Below are 24,579 nucleotides of genomic sequence, written 5' to 3'. Positions count from 1 at the left end.
TACCAATTACTGTGATCTGACCCGCTCTGGGCAACCGCATGTGTGTCAGAGGCAAACTCAGCTCCAGAGGGTTTACAATGGCTGGTTTCTCCAAGGACGATGGCCTGGCCTTTCTCCCCCATGCCTCGGGGTGGACTTGAAGCCCTCCTCTTTCCATCAGCAGATGAGTCCTTCAGCCGCTTGCTCCAACCAGGGTCTCCTTTCAACATGTGACAGTCTAGTCATAGTTATTGTCTGTTGATTTAATTAGGCAGTCTCAGAAATCACAGCCTAATTATGGATCATCGCATTGATCTATACCCACTTACCAGAACTTTTCTCCATCGCTTCTTTTTTTGGGGGGCGGGGGCGGGAGAAGGAAGCAGGGAAATACCCGATTTTTTTATTATGCACCCTACTGGGTTTCCCCACTGAAATAAAATTCAGAACACATCTATTGGCTCTCAGCTGCTTCTGTCCGTGTCACATCCATCCACTTGCCATTGTGATTCCGGATTGTTTCCCGGATCCACAGAATGTATTGGGAAACAAGAGTGTAGACACCAGGTCAGTTGGACTGCCCACAGGGGAAGTCACCCCAGGAGATGATGCCATACAGTGTTCCATTACAGACCAGAGGGCCTCCGGAGTCACCTCACAAGAGTCCTTGCCACCCTCTGGTGTGCCAGCACACAACATGTTGGCTGTGATCTTCCCAGGGTAGACTTGATGGCACTCCTCATTCGAGCGCAGTTGGATATTAGCGCATTGTAAGGTTTTGGGGTAATTCACCTGGGGACTGCTGGTAGTGCCCCAACCAGATACCTGGCAGCAGGTTCCCGTGGGTAGGCAGTTGTTGTGGGAGAGAGGCAGGATGCGGATGCGGTTAGTGAGTTGGACTGGGGACTGCAGCTCCAGAAACATGATGTCATGGTTATGGTTCAGGTGAGTGGAGCTGCTCTGGTATTCGGGGTGGGGGATAGAGCGAACTACCGCCCTCACCTGGTCTCCATGCTCCACACGCCCCAGGGCATGCTTGCCCAGGTAAACTGTGTACCCCTTCTTCAGACAATGTGCAGCAGTGATGACCCATTTGGTGTGTATGAGGACCCCCCCACAGAGTAGCCGCCCTCTCACTAGCAGGGCCACCTGCCAGGGCTGAGAGTGGGGGAAGCAGGTGTAGCCACCTGGGAGAAAGCCATTGGGTCCATTGGTGCCATTCAGAATCTTGGAGTATTCCTGAGAGATCCCTCTCAAAATCTATCTCCACTTGATCTCAACCCGCATTTATCTCTCGGCAGTCCTCATCTACCACGTCTGCAGGCTGCCATGTCGCTATCTCTCCATCGCTTCTTAACCCTCAATTTGCAATTTCCCTGAGCTCTGCAGAAAGATCTAGACTTTTTATTTGACACCTAGGGTCCACCAACCATGTTTTCTTTGGAGGGGCAGGGGTGGGGGAGGCATCTTTGAAAGATGTCTCTGCTTATGCTTCTTCTTGTTGCGTTTCCTTTGTTCCGTTTCTTGGGCATATTTGCTTTTAAAAAATTGTGCTACTACCATAGCAGCTGTCTGGGTCATATAAACATTCTCAGGATGACAGATGTGTGTGGGAATGATGTCAGTATTTCTGAGTTTGCAAATCTGTCTTGAATAGAAAAGCTTCAGTATAACAGACGTTACACTGAAGGAGTTAGGTGGAAAGGAACAAAGACTGGACTATCTTCATTGGTTCTCAACCTGTGGGGTCAAATAACATTTTCACAAGGGTTGCCTGATGCATAACAGTTATGAAGCAACAGCAACATAACAATTATGAAGTAGCAACGAAAATAATTGTAGGGTTGGGGGGTCACCACAACAGGGGGAGCTGTGTGAAAGGGTCGCGGCATGAGGAAGTTTGAGAACCACTGAAGGTTATGGCCATGAAGTCCGTTTCAACTCTGCACAAATGAAGAGATGTGTGCTCAGTAGGGTTTTCTTGGTCCCAGTCTCTTACAGGAGTAGCTTGTCAGGCCTTTCTTTGCAGCACCACACACCATTTTCACTACCCAGGACCTGCTGCGAGTGCTTGTGGTTGCGTGCGGTCACATGGAGTATGACTCATAATGATCTGATCGATCCCATATGCACCTGAAGTTGGATTTCTCTCTATGGTCAGGGGCAGATTGCCCAGAAAGCAAGGTAAACAAGGACTCACCTGTGCTTACTTACTACTCTGTGGTGAACAACTGCTATATATTAGCAGACTAGCACAGGTAAGTTGGGAGAGAGACACATGCGAGCCAAATCTAGAAGCAGAATTTGGCTATGTTGAAAAAAATGTTACTCACTAATAAGCACAAATAAGGACGTGCTTGTCATACTTATTGGAAAGTTGCCCCTCTCTTGGGTGGTAGATGTTATGTGTTTGCATGGCTAGGCAACATTGACTCTCAGTGGTTTGACAAACACCATGTAACCAACCACCTTCCATTGTGGGATCTAATGTGAACAGCCTAGCAGTTGGAAGGGGGATTTCCTGGAGGTGTGGTCTGCCTCCAGTATATAACTGGATGTTGCCAGAAAGTTTGCTCTCTGTACTTCTCTTATTGCCTTGCCTCTGGTCTCTGGGATGGAAATCTGCATAAGTGTCTACATGGCTACCCCAACTACAGATGTGAGGCTCCTCACTCCCTGCAACCCTGGGGCCCAGGAGAGCTCCCCCCACCCCTCCTGTAGCCCAAAGGTTCCTAAACTTATTGGATCCACCAGCCCCTTTGCAGGAAAAAAAAATAATCAGCGTCCTCCTGGCAATTTCAAACTTTTGTCCCATAACCTAAAATTCAAGATAAAGTGTAGGCATCTGCTTTTACATCCCTGCGGAATTGTTCCCGTGCTCCACCCCCAGGGGGTGGTGTCATCCCCTGGGGAACCATTGGTGGAGCACAGGGATTTGGAAGTTACTTGTACTGTTGTTGAAGCTGTCAGTACAGCTCCCTCCTAGAATCCTCCACTGGTTTTGCTCTCCATAGAAGCCAAACTAAGACCCCTCCTACCAGTTCAATTGACTTCAAATTGCAGCTTGGAGCTGACTCTCCTGAAACCCATTTGTACTTTTCACCCCTTTCCTCCCCCCACCTGCTTCGTGCACTTTCTCCGACACACGCAGGCTCTATTTTACCAGCAGCTCTCATATTTTCCGGATTGATTATTAGTCAGAGAGGGAGCATAATCAGAAATTCAGGAAGTTTTCCCTCAAGCTCTGCCCATCTGTAATTGGCAATTTTACATTAATGTAAATCCTGGCCCCGAAATGTGCCTTTATAAATGTAGAGCAGTAATGGCAGAGTATCTACAACTTCAATTACTTTTAAAATGCTCTCAATGCTCCCAATTAGCTAATTACAGTCTGTGCATGACTGGGGGAAAAAATGGTAGAGGTTAGAATCCCTTCTAAACTCAGCCAAGGCGCCAGAGAACATGGGAGCTTTTCAGATTCAAGTTGAGCATCGTCACCTCTCCTTGGAATGAAAATTACGAAGCGGGATTTTTAAAACAGAGCGATTAAAAAAAGGGACCTTTTTCCACTGAGGTTTTTTTTATTTTAAAATGTTGACAGATTTTTTTAAATACAATAAATGTAGCTTGGTTTTAATTAAACTTTTTTCTTAAAAAACAAAAACAAAAAAACCTTTAACTAAAATACTGTGAGCTGGTACACTTCATACTTGACCAGAACTTGCTTCAGAAGGAATCCGGGTGGTGGTGAGTTAGAATTTTCAATTGCCTCACATGCATGTGAAATTTGGACTTCACATAAGAAATATGGAAGAAACACGAGTGCATCTGAAGTCTGATGCTGACAAGGAGTATTGAAAGTACAACTCTATCTGGGATATGTACAGCCAGGATGCTCCTTAGAGGCAAGGGTGGCAAGCCTTCACCTCATGTACTTTGGACATGTTATAAGAGAGAGCAGTCCCTGGTAAAGGACATTAAAACCCACTGTAATCTAGTCAATTCTGACTCACAACCATCCTACATAGGGTTTTAGAGACTGCAAATCTTCCTGGGAGCAGCAGCCTCATCTTTCTACAGAGGAGCAGCCAAAGGATTTGAACCACCTGCCAAGGCCCCTTCCTTCTACACAACTACAGCATATGATTGGGAGCAGGAGCTGCTGTTGGTCCCTTATTATTGATTCAAACACAGATCTCTTTTCAAATTCCACCAATTAGTGGATGCACTCCGCTGTGTATGTGCATGTGTCTGTGCAGCGCTGTGCTGTTTGATCACCCGTCTAGGTTACTATAGAATAGTGGCCCATGTGGCACCCTGGTTAAATCTCCGTCTGCCAACCAGAAGGTTGATGGTTCCAGCCCACTAGTCACTCTTCAGGGGGAAGAGTGATAGTTGACTTCTGCCAAGAGCACAGATTGAGGGAGGTCTACTCCGTCCTACAGGGTGGCTCGGGACTAGAAGGCAGTGGGTTTGTGTTGTTATTTTTTTTTAGTGGAGTCCCTTTGCTCATCACCGTAGTTAAGGTTCTGACTTATTCTAGCACCAGAGACACCCTCTTTCGTGTGGCCCGTAGGAGCAACACCGTGTAGTTCTGCCTCTTTCCCCGGCTTGTTCTGTGTTCTCGTCACTGTGTCTTGCAGCTTAAAGATCATGCTCCATACTTAGAATCATATACTGTAGTATTTCAGATTGGTTCCCCTGGCACCACTTCGCATCATGCCGTTGAGATTTACCGGGATTGTTGTGTATGTTAACACTATGCTTTAATTGCTGACTCACATTCTAGTCTACAGAGCTACCAACTTTTGTTGATTCACGGTTTTGTTTATTTGAAAGACTTTTGAAGTGTTTCCAGTTTATTGGTGTGTCAATTTTTCTTTTCTTTTGGATCGTGTTTTGTTGCCAGATGTGAGAACTCTGCCTAACAACACGGTGTCTCCCAGTGTTTGCTCTACATGTTGCGTACTTCCATCTTTTACACTTAGAAATGTACTAATTAACGTGAGTTCGTTTTTATTCGGCGTGATATTTGCATTGAGTTTCCTTTTTATTTTTCCCTGATGAGGGTAGAGTGTGTTGAAAAGACAAGCCTTCCCCCATTGAACTGCTTTTGCACCTTTGATAAAGCCAGTTGACCAGAGCGGAGGAGAAAGGAGACTTTCGATTTCTCTAGTAGGATAGTGTGGTGCTTCCAACTTCTTCTTTTTTCCAAATTGTTTTTGTTATGCTAGCTCCCATGTCATGCCATCTAAATTTAATCATCCATTTACACATAGAAAGCATCCTGCTGGGTTCTGATAGTAATTGCATTAGACCTATAGATCCATTAAAGGAGAAATAACATCCTTACGTGCCACTTTGTTTGTTCTGTCAACATGGAATCTCTCCCCATTTATTTAGGTCTCCATTGATTTCTCTCATTAGTATATTTCAGTTTTCAGCATACAGGGCCTGTTCACATTTTGTTAGTGTTGTAACTAGCATATCTTGTGAGTGTGTGCTTTGGGGAGTAATTGCAAGTGACATCAAGAGCTATTTTATCACCCAAAAAGTAAATACATATGGCTGTATAGAAAGTAAATATATGCCTAAATATGTCCTGTCTTTCTCATTGTGTAAGTTATGTATCAAGAGACAAGAAGAAGTGTTTCAAATTTATGACATGACACAATCTCAGATACATAGGATTTGAATCTTCTTCAATTATCCAGAAAGAGCCTGATACTTAGTAGACATCATGTATTTGTTGAAGAGAAAAATAAAGAAATACAAAGCATTTTTATATTTCTAACCTATTTCCCAATTTCTCTACTACTTGTTCTCAACTTCTCAGTTATTACTACAAATCATACAAAAATGCATATACACATGACTCCTTCCAAATTCTCTACATGACAGGGCATGACCCAGAGACGTCTCATCAGAATTTCCAGAAGACACGTATGGGCAGAAAACATTCCAAGGGCTAAGCTCTGTGACACTCGATTCCACAATTCTCTTATTTTGCTGCATGTACACTGTTCTCAATGATAACTCACAGGTACTTTTTGAGTCAGAAGAGTATCACTCAGAGCGTGAATACTGAAGATCAAGGCAGACCGATGGTTGCTCCGTGACAAACACTACACCTATCTTTCCAAGTGGTCTCTTTCTTTACATGGGGATGTGGCTTTTATTTTTCCCAATGCCTGAGTGTTTTCTAACCGGGTTTTGTGTATGTTTCATCTGAGCTGTTTATCAGAACACTTTCTAAGTCACTGAAAATTTTATGACATGATATGAACAGGCTGGATGATCTTGCAGTTTTCTAAGTGTTCTGTCATAATTTTTAGATGAGTTTTTTTAAATATAAATCATTCAATGCACAGTACGACTCTGAAACTTTCCAGGTTTGAGCCACAGTGAAATCGTAGATAATAACAAATGGCATCGGTGAGAACCGGAGCTGGAGAGGACGGACTTGCTTTTCCAGGTCTTATAAGTTTGCCACCTGGAATGGTGGTACAACCTTTCCGCTCTTCATTCTCTCTCTAGCGATACAAGATATTCCAGATACCTCCTTGGACAGGTTTCCGTCTTATACAAATTCCAGCTTTTGCCCCCCTGACTGTGTTTATGTATTAGGTTAGTTCCTTTGTCTACCGCAGTGGAAGGGTTATCTCTCAGTTACAACGTTTAAAGAGTCAGAGTTCATGTCTAGGTTCTGAGACGGAATCAACTACTCAGTATGTCTCTTCTAGCCATAATCCCTTTTGGGATATGCTGTCATTCTAGCCTCTAGCCCTGCTAGCATAGTAGAGTATTTTCTGAACCACTAATTGTAAAGTCAGCAGTTTGAAACCACCAGCTGCTCTGCTGGAGAAACATGAGGCTGTCTGATCCTGTCAAGATTTTTAGCTTTGAAAGCCACAGCGCCAGTCCTACCCTGCCTAGCCCAGTGAGGGGGCATCAACTCCCTGGCACTGAGTCTCTGTGTTCTGCGTGTGGTTAGAATCCTGTTTTGGAGAGAGTTCCCTGAACAGGATTAAGGTGGATATTCTCCGAGGCCCCACCTTCGAGGAAGGCGTGACTCAGAGCTCCACCTGTTGTATCTCTAGGGTAGAAGTCAGCTGAAAGACAAAAATCAACTTCCTCAAAGTCTTGCCTTTTGTGGCCTCTGCTTCCTCATTGAGTGTGGAGAGAAACAAGATTTGCTTTCGCTTTGGGACATGCTTGGTGTCTGGTTCTGGCCTCTGTATCTGCCTGACCTCTGCCTGACCTCTGGTGCTTGGGACTTGCCTACAGGATCATGGGTGAGGAGGAGGATCCTTCAGATAAACATCTGAATTTTGGATTTGGGACTTAACAACCTCCACAATCACACTTGGCTGCCGTCTCTTTGAAGCTTCCTGCATTCTGTGAGACGCTGCAGTGGATGGCAGAGCTGAGGGACCGCGGGAATCTATGAAGGGCAGGGGTGTTGGCTAACATCAGGCAAAATGGAGTGGTCAAAGTCTATGAAGCTTGTGACATTTGGGACATCTTTAATTTCCACCTCCTTAGGCCTCAAAAAGAAAGGGGGGAAACCCCCTCAATGCTAACCAGGCGAGTCTCTAGGGTCCTATGGGAGAGGGTGGAAGCACCCCTTGGGGTTTCCTGGGCTATGTCTCTCTGTGAGAGTAGAGACCCTTGTCTTTCTTCTTGGACTAGTCTGGTATCCATTGTTGGAAAATAAATGATTAGCACACGATTCCCTGGCCACTTAATAAGCTGATGACTCTTCAAACAGTCTCTCTTAAATGCCTTAAGAGTTTGAAGCAATTCTTTCTTAAACATTACGTGTTAAAGATGGTGAGTAAGTCATTTTCTATTAATAAAATGAGGACCCCCCTCCTTCTGCGGTGTGCCATAAAGAATTTATTCCAGGCACTGGTTGAAGCATAACTCTTTAACTTGTTAGAAACTGTCGTGCCATAATTTTCCATCACTCGTGACTGAGTGGGATCTATTGTTCACATACACTAAAGATACTTGAAACATGAATCTAGCAAAATCTATAAAGTCTATCCCAGCTAACCTTCTTATTTGTTGTGTGTGTGTGTGTGTGTGTGTGTGTAATTTTCCAAAGACAACTCCTGGGAGGCATTACTAAAAGGTCAGGAATCTTAATCATAAAATAAATGATGCTATACCTAGCCAATTTTGCGATGCTGTGCAATCTGGCTTCAGGGTTTCAGTTAATTTGGGAGACTGTCGTCTCCCAAAGAACATGAAGTGGTGTGTTCAGGATTTTGCAGAATTTGACCCCTTACTGTGGCTGGAGCCTTGGTGGTTTCATGGCTATGCATTAGGCTGGTAATTGCAAGGTTAGTAGTTCAAAACCACCACTTGCTCCATGGGAGAAAATTGAGACATTCTGCAATCATAAAGAGGTACTGTCTTGGAAACCCACTGGTGCAGTTCTACCCTGCCCCATGGGGTCACTATGATTCAGAATCAACTTGATGGCATTGCATTTGACATTGGCTTACACGATTGCCAGTGTGTTTGCCCAAAGGCTCAATATCATTTGCAGGTCAGCACTGCATTCAAGTTTGTGTTTGACCAGAGTAGGACCACTCAGCAGTATACCATTGGGAAAAGAGAATTTCTATGCAACCAGAGTTAATCTGCAGCATATTTCATATTTGAATCATTGATATTTGGCATCCCTGATGGCCTAGCACCATTAGTAGATACCTGGCTGACCTGTACCCTTCTCCCAATCTCTTAATTGGGCTGTGAAATTTTTCTTCGTAAGTGGCCCAACCCAGCCCCCTTTTGTTACAAGAAAAACAATATCAGAGACTCTCATCCTAACATAATCACAAAAGGGGTTAGCCATCCCCAGGAACTTGCAGGCCTATTAATTCTTCTCATTTTACAAACAAAAAGGGTAGCTCGTCACTTCTGGTGGATGGAGGTCCTCAGAGTCCGCATCCGGGGTCTGGGGATGACTCGGATGTCTCCTGGCTGTCTGCCACACTATCAGCTTTGGGGTTTTTCAGCAACAAAGGAGGAGCCAATGCCAGTTGGAGAGTAGATGCCTTCTATGTGGCATTTGGTTGAACGGTAGTTGCATTTTTTCTGTCTAATTCATAGTTAATTTGTTTCTTAATGGGAGATAGCGAGATGCTGCCGTTCCCTGTCAGATGACATCTCGTAGGGGATTCCTCCCCTGGGTCAAACATACAGCGACTCTACTGGTGTTGGAAATGGAAGGTTTCTGACACAAGGGAATAGTTCCAAGTATTCATGGTGCTACTGGCCTCTCAGAAGGCTGGGTTACTCCAGGGGGTGGGGGGGGGGCTCTCTTTAATTATTTATCTATCTACATATATTCATGCATACATACATACAAGTCTATATACACACACATACATGTGTTTATTGCTGTTAGGTGCTGTCAAGTTGGTTCCAACTCCTGCCAGCCCTATGGACAACAGAATGAAATCCAGTCCAATCCTGGACCAGCCTCGCCACTGTGGTTACGTCTGAGACCATTGTTACAGCCACTGTGTCAGTCCATCTGATCAAGGGTCTTACTCTTGTTCATTGTCCCACCATTTTACCCAGCATGATGGCCTTTTCTGATTGGCCTCTCCAAAGAATATGCCAAAATGCTTTAGATGAATTCATGCCATCTTCACCCCCAAGGAGGACTCTGGCTGTACTTCTTCCTAGACAGACCTGTTTGCTTTGCTAGCAACCGACAGCAATCTTGGACGACATCATAATTCAACTACCCATATGCGAGGGGGCCTCAAGAAAGTTGGTGAAAAAATCCCATTTTCTTTTCATTTCCTTTTCTCACCAACCTTTGGACTTCTCCTTGTATATTTAGTCCTTGCTGGTGGAAGCAATTTGAGTTGTCTTTAACTACTAACTAAAGAAGTTGGCCATTCAAACCTACCTGAAGGCACCTGCACAAAAGAGGTGCTCCATCTCCACAAAGATTACAGGCAAGAGCACCCTATAGAACAGTTTCATGGTGAAACACACGAGATGACCAGGAATAGCAACCAATTTGGCAGAGTGGGTATTTCTTTGTTTTGTTTTCTACTCGTCTGTCTACCTGCCTGTGTTTGTTCAGGTAAACTAGAGAAACAAATTCATAGAGACACTCATGTGTACAAGAAGGAGCTTTATATACAAGAACAATTGAATATTGAGAAAACAGCCCACTCCGGTCCATATCAAGTCCATAAGTCTGATATTAGTTCATATGTCTGATACCAATCTATAAAATCCTCTTCAGATTTATGAGATGCATGTAGTGTTGCTGAATGCAAGAAGATCACAGGCCAGTGGGTAGAAAACCTTGTGGATCCAGTGGTGGTAGAGGCATCTCAGAGCTGGCAATGGTCTCCACGTTGTTCCTTCAGCTCCAGGACTGTAGAGTAACTCCATGGTTCTTCACAGGATTGTCTCACAGGGAGTGAGCCTGTGTCCCACCTCCAGAGAGCTATTTATCTCCTTAGGGCTTCCAAATGAGGTCATCAAGCTATGGCCTGATTGACAGGCTAACCTCCACTCCTTTACTCTTAAGTCTCAAATTGACAACAGATTATGTAAGTACCATGCTGTCTATCTAAAAACATCTGAATTTCCCATGTGTAGTGAGCTAAAAACAGTATAAAATCAGTAGTACTTTTTTCATTTGCATTATTTTAGTTCACACAGAAAATTTACAATTCTGTAGACACCACCCTGGCAGCCTAGACTGCTGTGCTTGTTAGGTGGGATTGAGTCCCGCTAACTCAGAGTGATTTTACACACAACAAAAACAGAACATCCCCGGTCCTGTGCCCTCCTCACAACTGTTAGTATGCTGCCGGAGACAGGGATCAACTTGACACAATCAACTTGTTACGTCTGCTGTTAATCATTTTGTTGTTAGGTTGGAACCCATCATGCCAGATTAGCAACTAACAACCAAGCAGGGAAACTAGACAGAAATATATGTGTTTCACCAAGTGCAGGAAGGATTACATCATGTGTGATACAAAAATAAAGTTTTCTCATGAGTTGGGACCAACGCCCTTCTGTCAGTGCGCCATATTATGATGGTTTGCGTGTTGCTAAGATGCTAGACGTTGTGCCACCTCTGTGTCAAATAACAGCAGCCTCACTCATCGTGAACAGGTTTCATGCAGAGCATCCGAACCAAGGGAGAATAGAAAAGAAATTCTGGCTATGTAACATACTTGCCAAGATTGGCCAATGCAAGCTCTATGTATCATCATAGGATATGCGTGACCCTGCGCTGGGAGATGGGCGTCGAACACACAGAGTATCATGCAGAGGGTGAAGGGCCAGACAATGTTCCATCCGGGGATGTACAAGGATGTTATGAGTTGCCAACAACTGGAGGCAACGAATAACACAATATTTTATAAGAATTCATTATTGCAAACTTATCAGTGAGATATAATTGATCTCCTAAATCATACTTCTAGCAGAGCTGTAATTTCAGCAACACTATCTGATCCTGTGGCAGGTAATTTTATTTTTGTAAACAAGACTCCCTTTCTATTCCTATCCATACATAGCCTCCCGGTTAGAAGGGCTCATGCCCTAGCTTGACTTTATGGCCACAAGTGTCAGTGTGTCCATTCCAGAGGTTTCAGGAGGCTTTGCATGTGTCTTCTCCCTGCTCTCTTGCACTTGGATTATTGTAGCTACTGACCCGACAGTAATGGACACATACAGCAGAATGAGTTCAGCCCAAGCCTGATCAAGATTAGCGGATACACTGTCAATTCACAAAGGCCCGGAAGATCAATCAATGTATGCTCTAAGACACTGAGGTGTTCGGTTTGGGTTTTGCACAATACTGTAATAGCACAACTAGATCAGGAGAGCTGTGGTCCATTAATCTTGTGAGTTTGAATTTTGGTTTTGTATTTTATTATATATATATATATATATTCAACTTGGGTGAAAAAAGTGTGCAGAGCAAATTAGCTTTCCATTCAACGATTTTATCATATTTTGTTTTGGGACGTTGTATAATGCTCTCCCCACTTCCTCCCTTGGCTTCCTTTTTCCATCCATCCTTCTTTCCTGTCCATCACTGATGTCTAAGCTTATTCTTGGGCAAAGCTGCCTTTTGGACCTCCCATGGTTGGCAGTATGCCACTCTAGTGTTGCTCACCTGATACATATGCCTGTCTATTGTTTGGCTGAAAGTTGAGCTGTGGAGTGAGTCCAATTACAGCCATGAGGAGTAACTAAGAGGTGTAGTATCAGGGGTTCTCCCAGTCTCCATTAGATCAGCAAATTCGTTGTTTGTTTTTTTAAGTTATTTTCAGTTTTGTTCCACATTTCCCCCCTCTCGATCCAGCACTTCCGACTGTGGTCCCTCTGGGAGTGATGGGCAATGTTATCTGAAAGTGATCTAGTTCTTCAGGTCTGGGGTTCTTGGTGGCTGAGGTTCCCAGGCCCCATATGTCTTTTAGACTACCGTATATACTCAAGTATAAGCCACCCCAAATAGCAGCTGAGGCACCCAATTTTACCATAAAACCTGCATAAAAAATGCCCTGAAAACTTGGTTTATACACGAGTTTATATGGTAATTGTATCCTTGTGTCTTTCTTTCCCTTTACTTGTCTTTGTTCCAGATGGGGAGAGACCTATAGTTTCACCTTTGTTGGTAACTCACAAGCTTTTAGAACCCATTTGTTATTTACCAAAGTAGGATTTAAAATATTAGAGAGCTTCTGTGGACGCTCTCCTGCAAGGCTGTCCTTTGAGACTATGGATCAGAACACCCAGGCCTAACGATTCATTCATTCAAGGTGCTTGGTAATGGTGAGCATGTTTTCATAGTTTTGCCCTCCCCCACAGCCCCCTCAAAAAAAAAAAAAAACCAACACATACACCTCTTGTGTGTTCTGCTTTAAGATTTGAAAGGCAAGGCAGTGTGATTAGGTAAAGATTGACAATCTTGGAAATCCTATGGGGCCACTGTACTCTTTCCAAGAGGGTCAATGTATGTCAGAATGAAATCAATGGCTTTGTTGTTGTTGTTTTGATTGTTTTTTGCTTGTGCTCAGCCCTCTAATAGAGTCATGGATATATTTACATCACACATAAATGCGTATGTAAATATATTTTCTGTCAAACCAATATATATGCATGGATGCAATCCCATTTACCTTCTGGGCCCTGTTTAGCTTGAGTGTCACTCGTGGATTATTGAGGTATCTCACCATAATGACCATTTTAACCTTTCACTCTCGGGCTCGTCCCGATGGTTCCCTGTTCCTGGATCACCTGTGCTGACCCTCCCTTTGTTGTACATTGCCTTCCTTTTTATCCAACTTGTTATGTGTTTACCGTCTAGTGAGCTCTGGTGGTGTTGCGAGCTACATGCTGGCCTCCTAACCATAGGGCCTGTGGTTCAAACCCACGAGCTACTGTAAGGGAGGAAGATGAAGCTTTCTAGTCGCATTAAGAGTTATAGGCTCAAAAACCCGTCTACAGAGCCACAATGAGTCAGAATTGATTTGATGGTTTTATTTTGTTCTTGTTTTTTTTTTGAGTCCCGCCCAGCCACCCACTTCTGGTAATCTTCAAAGAATGGCAATTTTTGAATGTAAATTTTCCTTGATGTTTTACTGTAGTGATCTGATATAATATTGACCTCTTGTGATTTCACTCAGCTTTAGGACCTGAAGGTTTTCCCATGTTATAAGGAATTTTTGAGAATCATCATTATTCTTTGACATTGTGTAGTTTTCCACTGTGTGTGTGTCTGTGTGTGTACCATAGGTTGCTTATCCATTCATCCACTGATGGCCACTTAGGCTGTTTCCATATTTTTTGCTATGAGGTTACATATATATGCTAATGCTATGGCTCTTATTTCTCATGTAGATAGAGATAGAGATATGGGATTGATGGATCATGTGGTATTTCTCGTTCCAGTCTTTAAAGAAACACCATGCGGTTACAGATTGCATTTACATTGACTTCATATTTTTATGTGAACTGTACAAAGAAGGTCTAAGCTAACATTGGAGTCCCTGTGCTGTGTGGCACACAGAGTTAAGCACTAAGCTACTTGCCAAACTGTTACTGGTTCAAGCCCACTCACAGTGTCTAGGAAGATTAGTCTGGCTAGAGGACTGGATGTGGAACAACCAAAATGCAACCAAAGACAATGCTGCACACTGTGAAAAACTGGTGAAAACCAACAAACATCCAAGAAAAACCCCCGTTTAGCAGTTTTCCTCTATACATGTGGGTAACTGTGAATTAGAACAACTTTAACATCAACTATGAGCAACCTTGATTTATGTTTCCTAATATTGAATAACAAAATATTCATTTATGTCAATGTGTGGAGGCAAGAGAAGTTTCTATTGGTTTTGGTTTTTTTAAAAAATATTGAACTATATGAAGGGGTGATGATGCAGTATGAGGAAATTAAGATTTCAGAAAGAGGTAGCAAGCAATGAGTTGTTGTGGGGCTCGTCTGAGATACGTATTGAAATGTAATTGATTACCGCTGAAGCTTTGGTCAATGACAGGGAATATGGAGAGAGGGGCACAGTTTAAAGGGATGTGAGCCAAAGTGTAAATACATGGTGGAAGAGTTAAATGCATTCAGTCCATCCATCACATGGGCAGTGTCTGGGGAAGCAGTGAGAAATAGCTAGTTATGATGTCTTATTTTGGTTTTGAATATGTGTTCAAACTAATATTTTACAGTTTTAAAATCTCTAATACATTGTTACATAAGAGAGCCATCCTATTTCTCAGGGACAGATTTAAGAGCACTTTCACAATATCTATTCATTTGGAAAAAACTGAATAATTTAGCTTCCTTTTATTAGTTTTGAAGTTATTATAGAAACATCTATTTTTTCACTTTGGAAGACCCTTAAGTTTAAAAGACTGATGTAGGAATATATTAGGGACTTTCCCTCCAAGAAAGGAGAATAGATTTCTTCAGGGACAGATAGGCTGTTTTCAATGAGTCAAATTTGGAAATCTTCAAGTCAAATAGTACTTGGTGCCAATTTTATATAATAACACAAATATTTACTCTGAGACAAGTTCATCTGCCCATGTGCTATTTATGTTTTATTTGTTTGCTTGCTTCAAAATGGAACTCTTTAATAACCATAATAGCCTTGCAAAGCTAGGAGCAATTTTTGGAAGGCATCCATGTGCTAGCGATGGGCGTAAAATGCTAACTCTGGAAACAGAAGAGAATATAAGACCTGTGTCGGTTGAGACCCCACCCATTTTTCTAGGGAAGTTGTTGTTGTTCGGTGGCACAAAGTTGTCTCTGACTCTGCATAGTGACCTCTGCACAATAGAACAAAACAGTGCATAGCCCTGTACCATCCTCACAATTGTTCCCAGGATTGAGCCCATGGAGATAGCTACTGTTTCAATCCATCTCATTGAGGGCCTTCCTCTTTGTCACCGCCCCTCCATTTTACCAAATAGAATGTCCTTCTTTAGGGACTGGTTTCTCCTGAAAATATGTCCAAAGTAGGGAAGGTGAAGTCTTGCCACCCTTGCCTCCAAAGAGCGCTTTGGCCATAGTTCTTCCAACACAGATTGGTCTGTCCTTTTAGCAGTCCATGGTACTTTCAGTATTCTTCTCCAGCACTCAGTTCTTCTACTGTCTTCCTCATTCAGTGTCCAACTTTCACATGCATATGGTGCAAGGGAGAACAGCATGGCTTGCCTCGGGCAACCTTACACCTCAAAGTAACATCCTTGTCCTTCAATACTCTGAAGAGATCTTGTGCAACAAATTTACCTAATATGATACCTCTTTTGATCTCTTGACTGCTGCTTCCATGAGCATTGATTGTGGGCCCAAGTAAGATGAAATCCTTGACAATTTCATCCATTTCTCCATTTCTCCTGATGTTACCTATTGGTCTGGTTGTGAGGATTTTGGTCTTTGTTACATTGAGTTGTAATCCATATTGAAGGCTATAATCCTTGATCTTCCTCAGCTAGTGTTTCAATTCTTCCTCACTTTCAGCAAGCAAGTTTGTATCATCTGCATACACCTGGGTTTGAACTGTTGATCTGGCTGTTAGCAGGTCAATGCATAGCCCACTAAGCCATGAGAGTTCTCTGACCCAAGGCAGTGGTTTTGTTTTTGTTTGGCTGTTGTTGACAATCCCCCGATGCAAACCTTCGACATGATCATTTCATTAGCAGGCCAAGGATGGCATCCTTGTCATTGACAATGTGACAGCAAGGGAAATCCTTGATATGCGGTAGGTAAATGCTGAACTCAGAGTTAGAAGAGATTCTTGGTAGATTAATGGACTGTGTGTTATTTATTGGCTCGATTCTGATTAATACTAACTCCGTGAGACAAAGGTTTTCTAGGATATCCCCTTGTCAAGAGCAGACCACCAGGTCTTTTGCCCATGGAACTGTTGGTGGGGTCAAACTACCAAACTTATAGTTACCAGCCAATCACGTAACTCTCTGCCACAGAGTTTCTAGGGTAATATAGGGGTCAGTTTTATTCCTGCACTTTTATCTTATTTATCTGAAGCTAGTCCTTCATTCTTCTTGAAAAGATCTCTCTACCACCAAGATCCCTGGGATGGATGACAAGTAACAGGGAAAGGGACTGAGGGAGATCCTTTGACAACATTAAGGTGGTCATGAAGAGAAAATCCAAGCTGTGTGCATGGACCAGAGGCAAGGACAGAGTGACTTTCCTAGGTCAGTTACACATTAAAAGTGTTTGTTATTAAGAGTAGCTGTCACCACAACTGCAGTCTCGTTGATTTGGACCCAGGTTACTACTATATAGGATTCCCGTGACTTTGCAAATCTGTAAGACAGCACACAACCTCAACTTTCACCTGGAGAGGATCTGGTGGGTTTGAGCCAGTGACCTTGCAGTTAGCACTACAGGCACCACCAGGGCTCCAAGAAACAGGAGTGGAGTATGATAGATCACATCCATGTCAGCATTCTTTGAACAATTACTATTTACTGAGTTCCTCGCATTGACTAATGTTAATTTCCTACATAAAATAATAAAATGTGTAAGCACCATAGTGTTACATTCCGATTCATCTTCCCTAAAATAAAAAAAAAAAAAGCAACAACCACCCTAGGACAGCCCTGTGAGTAGGAGGTGGATACCCTTCAGGGAAAGAACAGTTCCCAAACAGGCTCCTGGGAAGTGGCATCAGGACCTCTGAGTGTAAAGTGGAACCGGATGGGAAACTGGCGAGAAAAGGCCCTCGTTCTTGTGGTTTTGTCCTCCTGGATCTAGACTCCAGGACTCCCAAGGGGCGGTGGGAAATGCCCTTAGGTGGGAGGCTAGCAAGAACATGAGATTCAACTTAGGGATCTTTAAAAAGATACATTGCTTTGTTTTCTTTTAGTAATATTGCTTCATTTTATAGAAATAAAACAATTCTCTTCAAAAGGATGAATATACTCAGGATATCTTATTATGGTACTCCCCATCGTCACTCTCCCTTCTCCTTCCACAAATAGTCACTATGCTAACTGATATGCTAATGGTCTCCTTACTGTTTGTGTTAGGCTGGCTAACTAGAGAAACAAATGCAGAGACACATGTATAAGAGAGACCTTTATAACAAGACGTATTTATATATCAGGAAAACATCACAGCCCAGTCCAACTCAAGTCCCTAAGTCTGATGCTAGGCCATAAGTCCCTCTTCAGACTCAAGTAGCCACATGCAATGCTGCAGAATGCAGGACAATCACAGGCCTGTGGGTGAAAAGTCTTCTGGATCCAATGGTGGTGGATGCAGCACAGAGCCCTGACAGGACCCAGCCTGGCTCTACATCAGGAAGGTTGAAGGCAAAGAGAGAGAGAGACAGACAGACAGAGAGAGAGAGAGAGACCTGTCTCCAGGGAGCCATTTCTCTCAGTGGCACCTTCATATGAAGCCATCAAGTTGTGACCTGATTGACAGCTAAACTACACCTACACCCATATCTTCTTATGGGTGCCATGTTGGCTCAAAAATGAACTGCCACACCGTTCAAACGTTTACTAAGTATGGTCTCTTCTCGCATGTTTTTGCACTTGATGACAATGGGTTGTTACTACGAAATCTTTGTGTCTTGTTCCTTTCGCATGGCATGTATATGAGATGTATTTATGTAATTGTGAACCAGATGAACTTTTTAATCATCACTGAAGTTCTCATAAAGATTTTTGAAAAGTCCGGCCACTCTTCAAGACAAGGGTATGTTTATCACTCCAAAATCAGGCTGCAATGGTGTGATTGTGAGTCCCACATGATGGGGCCATGGTAGAATCACTCCAAGAGTAGATGGAACTTCAGCAACAGGACTAAATCTTGTCTAGTTAGCCCTTTCCCACAAGACCAATTTCTTTTTGTGGCCAACCAATACATTTTCTGAACTACATTTCATTAAATAATTTTTTAAGTTAAATCATTTATTCAGTCAGCTCACTTCCAGTATGTATTCACTAAGTAAGTAATATGAGTGAGGCATTTATATACTTAGCAAATATTCACTTGATCATTATTACGATCTAAGTTCACTTTCTATCATGAGCTCTGGCTCATTCACACCGTTTACTTTCCCTTCAGCGGGCACTTGAACTTCGTAAAAATTATCTTCATCACCCCATTTTCCTTCGCACATGAATGTTGAAAATGGCCAGGACTATTTTCCTGCCTTGAAGGGTGCATTTGGAGTAGTATGGTTATAGTCATGTCATTTCATCAATATGAACGAATGTCATTTCCAGGAGAGTGTAATATAAAATGAGCTATAATATTTTCAGAAGTTCATAAAAGGATAATGTTTATCTTGATAGTGAGTATCAAGAAATAATTAAGGAATGGGGAGGGGAACCGATAATTGTGCCTTCAAACATAACAATCAATACATGGGTGGTGGTGGTGGGGGAACCAAACTCACTGCCATCTAGTTGACTTCATACAGATGCCACAGGACAGAGTAGACCCACCCCAGTTGCTGTAAATCTTTAAAGAAGCCAAAGTCTTGCCTTTCTCCCTCTACGTGACTAGTGACTTAGAAACACTGACCTTGTGGTTAGCAGCCTGATTTATAACCCATGTCAAGGCCAGAGTTCCAAATGTATGGGGTTGAGAGGCCAGGAAGCACTTGAATAAGGGGGAAGAAGGCAATAAGTTGGGTAAAAACACAACAGAAGAGCACTAGGAGGAGGGATGTAATTACATTTGGCCACAAATGGCATTGATTACGTGAAGGGGTGGGGAATAGGGAAGGTGAGATAGAGATATTGACTGGGGTCAAATGATGGAGGAATAAAGTCAAGATGACCTTGAACCTTAAAATAAACAGGAAAAACAAAACACCTTAGTAGTGGAGATTGGGATAAGGGTTAAAGATGCTGTGAATCAGGTCACATTTAGATCCTTAAGCCTGAAAATGATAAGAGAAAAATCATCATTGTAGATGCAGAACTCAGAGGAAGCATTATCCAAGGAGATCATTTCTGAAATCGAGACTATTAAGTATGGAGAGAGAGAGGGAGAGAGAGAGAGAGAGAGATAAAACCCCCTCTTATGTGGAAGTGGCGATGAAAATAGGTACAATTGGACTAAGGTAGAGATATTTATTTCCATACTTACATCTCATGTTAACAATTCTTGAAAGGCGGGGTGTAAATAAATGAATAGAATCTGATTGAAATAGAAAATTGGTCATGAAGTGGCAACACAGAAAAAAGGAATGGATTTGGGGGGGCAGGGAAATAATGTAATTTCAATGTTTGACACAACCTATCTGTGTCTTCCTTCACCTCCACCCTCCACCCCACCATTAGAATATTTTCAATAAAAGGCAACCTGAGATGGTAATTGAGTTAATATCAAAGAGAACTACTTCAAGCTGTTAAGAAAGGCACTCCACATTGCCAACCTATTATTACTAATGATCGAAATAATAAGGATAAAGGACGACACGGGTAGGGAGTCTATGCCTTCTCTTGGCAAGGGAAGAGAAGGGAAAGAGTCCACGTCTTCACATTCCCTGAAGCATTACAGGGCTGCAAAACAGATGCAAGTAGGGGACTGATTCTTCAGCTGAAATTATCTTCTTACATCCATACACATAGAAAATCATCAGCTAGCAGTTAACAACAACAGCAAGCTGTGGGGAGAAACCCAAACTCCCACTAAATGGAGGCGTTTCAGCATTGTGCTGGTGTCTCCACTGTCCCAATTAGACAGCGCTGTTGTGGTAAAGGACCTTATTCTGCAAACACCTGTGCCACCCACCTGTTGGCTGTTCGCAAGATTGGGGCATGAGAACAGGCAGGCTTCCTCCACATTCAAAGAATGAGCAGTTTGCCGTCCTCATTGAGGATTTCATGTGTATTTTAGGGCAATGGCTCCAGTAGAAATGACAGGGAGGAGGAGCTGAGAGCATCACCTGAGGACCACAAACTGGAGTAATCCGAGACAAGAGTTGGACAAGACGTTTAATCTGAGGGCAACCCCTTAATCCGTATGTCTAAAGAATGCCCTGGTACATCTAGTCTCATGCTAAGGCTGGGAAGTTAAAAAAGGAATAATAGTTTTTGTCCATTTGTCTTGAGCACAAATTCATTTTATTAATGCAATTAAGACTTGCAGAAAGGTGCTGGTTAGAACTGGTTCCTTTTCCTCACATTTCCTCAATCTTATTTGACATGCGAGCCTATTGTTGTTGTGTGGTCCTGTGGAGATTGTTGTGACCCATATTGACTCTACAACAGAACCAAACACGGGACCATCGGGTGCCATCCTCATAAGCAGCCCATATTGGAGTCCCCTCTGGATCAATCCATTGGGTTGAGAAGCTTCCTCTTGTTCACTGACCCTCTACATTATGAACATGATCTCACTTTCCAAAGACCAGTCTCTCCTGATAACATGCCCAAAGTATGTAAGACACAGTCTGGTCATTCGTGCTTCCAAGTAGAATTTTTGTTGTACTTTCTCCAAGAGAGATTTATTGTTCTGGCAGTTCGTGGTATATTCAACATACACTCCCAGCACCATGGTTCAAACACAGTCCTAGAATATATCTTTATTAAGTCGGGTAATTAAGTCGGGTAGAATTCTGATTCTATTAAAATATTTACTTGATCACCTGTCTTTTTGTGCTTAAAATTTTTTTCCTGCCCATTAGATTATCACAAGACTTTATCCTTACCCCCTGGAACTCAGGTCTTCTAAGAGCAATTGCCACTGACTAACCAGTATAAACTCTGATCCCAGGCCCAATAATCTACCCTAATATATTTTCTTCTGAGCAATGATAGTGATCATTTCTTTGTTGTCTATCTTTCCTGACTAACTATGATCTCTCTAGAGATCAAGACCTCCCCATCTCATTACTTAGACATACCCTGTGTTACAAACAGAATGCAGAGCGGAGTAGGTGCTCAATGAACACAGAAGAATGACTCAACAGGAAAACACTCACCTGAGAGAGATGGCCATTCTTGATCCAAAGCCCCAAAGGCATCTCCCTTGTCCCATAGGTCTCCTAATAAACATCAACAAGAATAACAACATCAGCAACAAGGCATACCAAAAACCAACTTAAGAAAACCTAATACATGAATAAGACAAACCCATTGCTCACTGAAAAACACTTTCATCAACTCTCAAAAAAAAAAAAGGCTTGCCAGCTAATGGAAAGGTGGGCATGTGGCACACCTCGCCTCTCCGCTCCACAGAAGCTCCACGAGCGAAAGAGGTGGCGATGAGGTGGCATAAAGCTTATAGCCATGCCAACCCTTGGGGAGCCCTTCCCCTCCCTCCCCTGGGAGAGGTCACGCGGACTCAGAATTGACCTTGGTTTTGTGAACTGTCCCTCCCTCCGCACACAAGTGCTAAAGCTGCACACTGGCAAGGGAAGCTGGAAGATTTGACAGGTTTGAACTGTGGGGTTGATGAAGAATGCCGAGTAGACCGTGGACTAGTAGGAGAAGGGGAGAAGGACGGGGCTTCCTATCCCCTTCTATTCAGAGTAGTCTCCGACACTCACAGGGGCCACTCCCCCCGGTTCTACAGGGCCGCTGTGAGCCACAGTAGACTCCATGGCCGTGGCCGTGAGTTTGGTTTGAGGGAAGCAGGAGAATACATACAGAACCTTCGGAGAAGCTCAGCCAGATGCTCCTTGGAAGGAGAGATGGAGAAACAGTGTCTCGCTTTCTACGAACATGTCCTCCGGAAAGACCAATCCCTAGAAGAGGACACCATGGTTGGTAAGAAGAGGGCCAACCCAAGGGAAAGAAACCATCTGTGAGGTGGATGGACCCCTAGCCTAACTGCAGCAAGGAGCTCAAATACACCAGCAGTGACGAGGGCGTTGTCGGACCTGGCAGTGTTTCACTGGGTTATGCCGGTGTGGGTCAGCGCTGCCTCACAGGCAATGAGCAACAGCACCACAAATAAATAAATGGATAGTAAACAAGCAATCAAATAACCACGACAAATTTAATCCAGTTGTATTGTTGCCTTTCCTGTTAAAAGACTGCTAAGAGTCCATTTCCTGGACTGAAGCCCGTCTTCAACCCCGTTAGCCATCAGCAGTTTTTCTCAGGACCCACTCAGCTCCAATTCCACCCAGACTGATGCTCTCCCCAGAATTCTACCACGATAGCCCCTGGTGGAAATGGAGGTGCCACATAGCAACGATTCCTGCCATCTGTCTCCCCGTAGCAAGAATGGCTGCCTTCTCACAAGGGGTCCGCCAAGACCATCGGGCTGGTTTCTTTCAGTCCTTTCTCTCTGGAGACCCAAGTGCAATCACAGACACACAATAGAAACCATGCTAATCATGTTTATTCCTGTCAGGCCCACAAATAGCCTCATTACTTGGTGACTGGGAACATGGTCTAAAGTCACTGCTCCTGGCAAGACAAAGTCGTCGAATGCTGAAGCCAAGTGATTGAAAATCCCAGATCACCGGCAGAAAGACGGGCATGAAGAGATGTTTATAGCTTCCGCTCCTCCACTCCAAACCCTCGGCCAGAAACAATTCTGTTTGAGGCAGAGTACATTTCTTCCACAGCTGAAAATAAATGCGTTTGGAGAAAATGTAGGCAGGGCTTGTGGGGAGCATGTCTGCAGGGAGGCATGCGGGTGGGGGTGGGGGTCCATGACAACTAGCAGTTATTTATCAAACCAGGGAGGTCTCGGTCTGACCATCCAGACTGAGTCACACACCTTTAGCTGTTTTGTGACTCCAGGATGTGACTTGTTATTCCACCACAGAAGTCAACGTCTCCGTGCTGGGTTTGACTCCCACCCAGGGTTGTATCATATTTGAGGTCAGACCCCCTATTTCATCTTAGGCCTAGGATCACTGGACCACACACCACAGAATGACAGGCATCAGCATTCAGGTTCAGCACCTAAAAACGTGAGGAGGGAACCCTCTCTTGGCTGTGGAAACCTCTCTATCATTGCTGGTCTTCAGCACAAGACTGTTGATGCATCGGGGCCTCAGGGAGCAGGAAGAATCTGCAGTGGGTTTTCTGGTTTGGTTTAGTATTGCTCAACATTCACTCTACACACACACACACACACACACACACACACACAATTACTTCAAACTAGAAGCTGCCTCACAGTTAGTTGTACACCAGACCCAGATTAGGAGAGAAGTATTTAAATCAATCCAATGGCATGGCCCCTCCCCTCAGCCACGCCCTCTTTTCACCAGAAAATAGTCTCTTAAGGCAATCATGATGGAAGGGGATGACACTTCACTACCACCGAGGAGAATGAAGAGGTGAGACATCGGGGTCCTTTGCTGCATCCCTAGCCTTGGAGAGGACTTGGCCATGAAGGATGCAAGAGATGCTGAGTTGGATGACATTTCTAGGTTTAGGATGAGGAAGGAGGAGACCTTGCAGAACTCCTGGAGATTCCAGTACCTACGCCATGAACTTCAAGGAATCCCCCATTTATTTGGACACATTCTGGCTCCAACCCTTTGCACATTGAAATGCCGAAGACCTGCATCACCTGGATGTTCTAAAGAGCTCCACTCACTGACCATGACCTCGTTAGAACATTGGATGCCTGCCTTTCCTGTGAGTTCAGACAGTGGACCCTTTTCATCATGCAATGTTTCACTCCAAAGCCTGTGTCTTGCCTTTCCAGGAAGCTTACAAGTCCCTTAGGTTTGGGGCGTCTAGATTCTCAGCCTGAATCCCTCAGGTCTCTGGTCCTCTGGTTGATTCTTCACTTTGTTATTGTTGGGTGTCAGCAAGTCAAAGTCAACTCCATGTAGCAGAGCAGAACTTCCCCATCGAGTGTACAGGTTGGCATCTTTACTGAACCCAGGACCAAGATCTTTTTCCCTTGAGGGTCGCTCCGTGGGTCCCCAAAGTCAATCTGTTGATTAGTGGTCGAGAATTTAAGCTTCACACAACCAGGGATGCTCGTATGCACTTAGTGAGTACTTATTAGTTGGATATAAAAGCATTCTTTTCCTGCCATGCTGCTGGCTAGCCTCGATGCCATTTTCTCAGGACACAAACGTTTTTTGGTCTGGCTTTACATTTTGTTTT

At 43.5% G+C, this 24,579-nt stretch overlaps 1 pseudogene; it reads right to left on the bottom strand.

Annotated features, from left to right (window-relative positions):
* Window positions 1-433: 433 nt before the first annotated feature.
* Window positions 434-24,579, bottom strand: part of LOC142422295 (kallikrein-13-like) — an 80,871-nt pseudogene continuing 56,725 nt past the window's right edge.

The sequence above is a fragment of the Tenrec ecaudatus genome, chromosome 12 (genome assembly GCF_050624435.1).
Source record: "Tenrec ecaudatus isolate mTenEca1 chromosome 12, mTenEca1.hap1, whole genome shotgun sequence".
NCBI lineage: Eukaryota > Metazoa > Chordata > Mammalia > Afrosoricida > Tenrecidae > Tenrec > Tenrec ecaudatus.
This window is presented reverse-complemented; position numbering and strand designations above follow the sequence as displayed.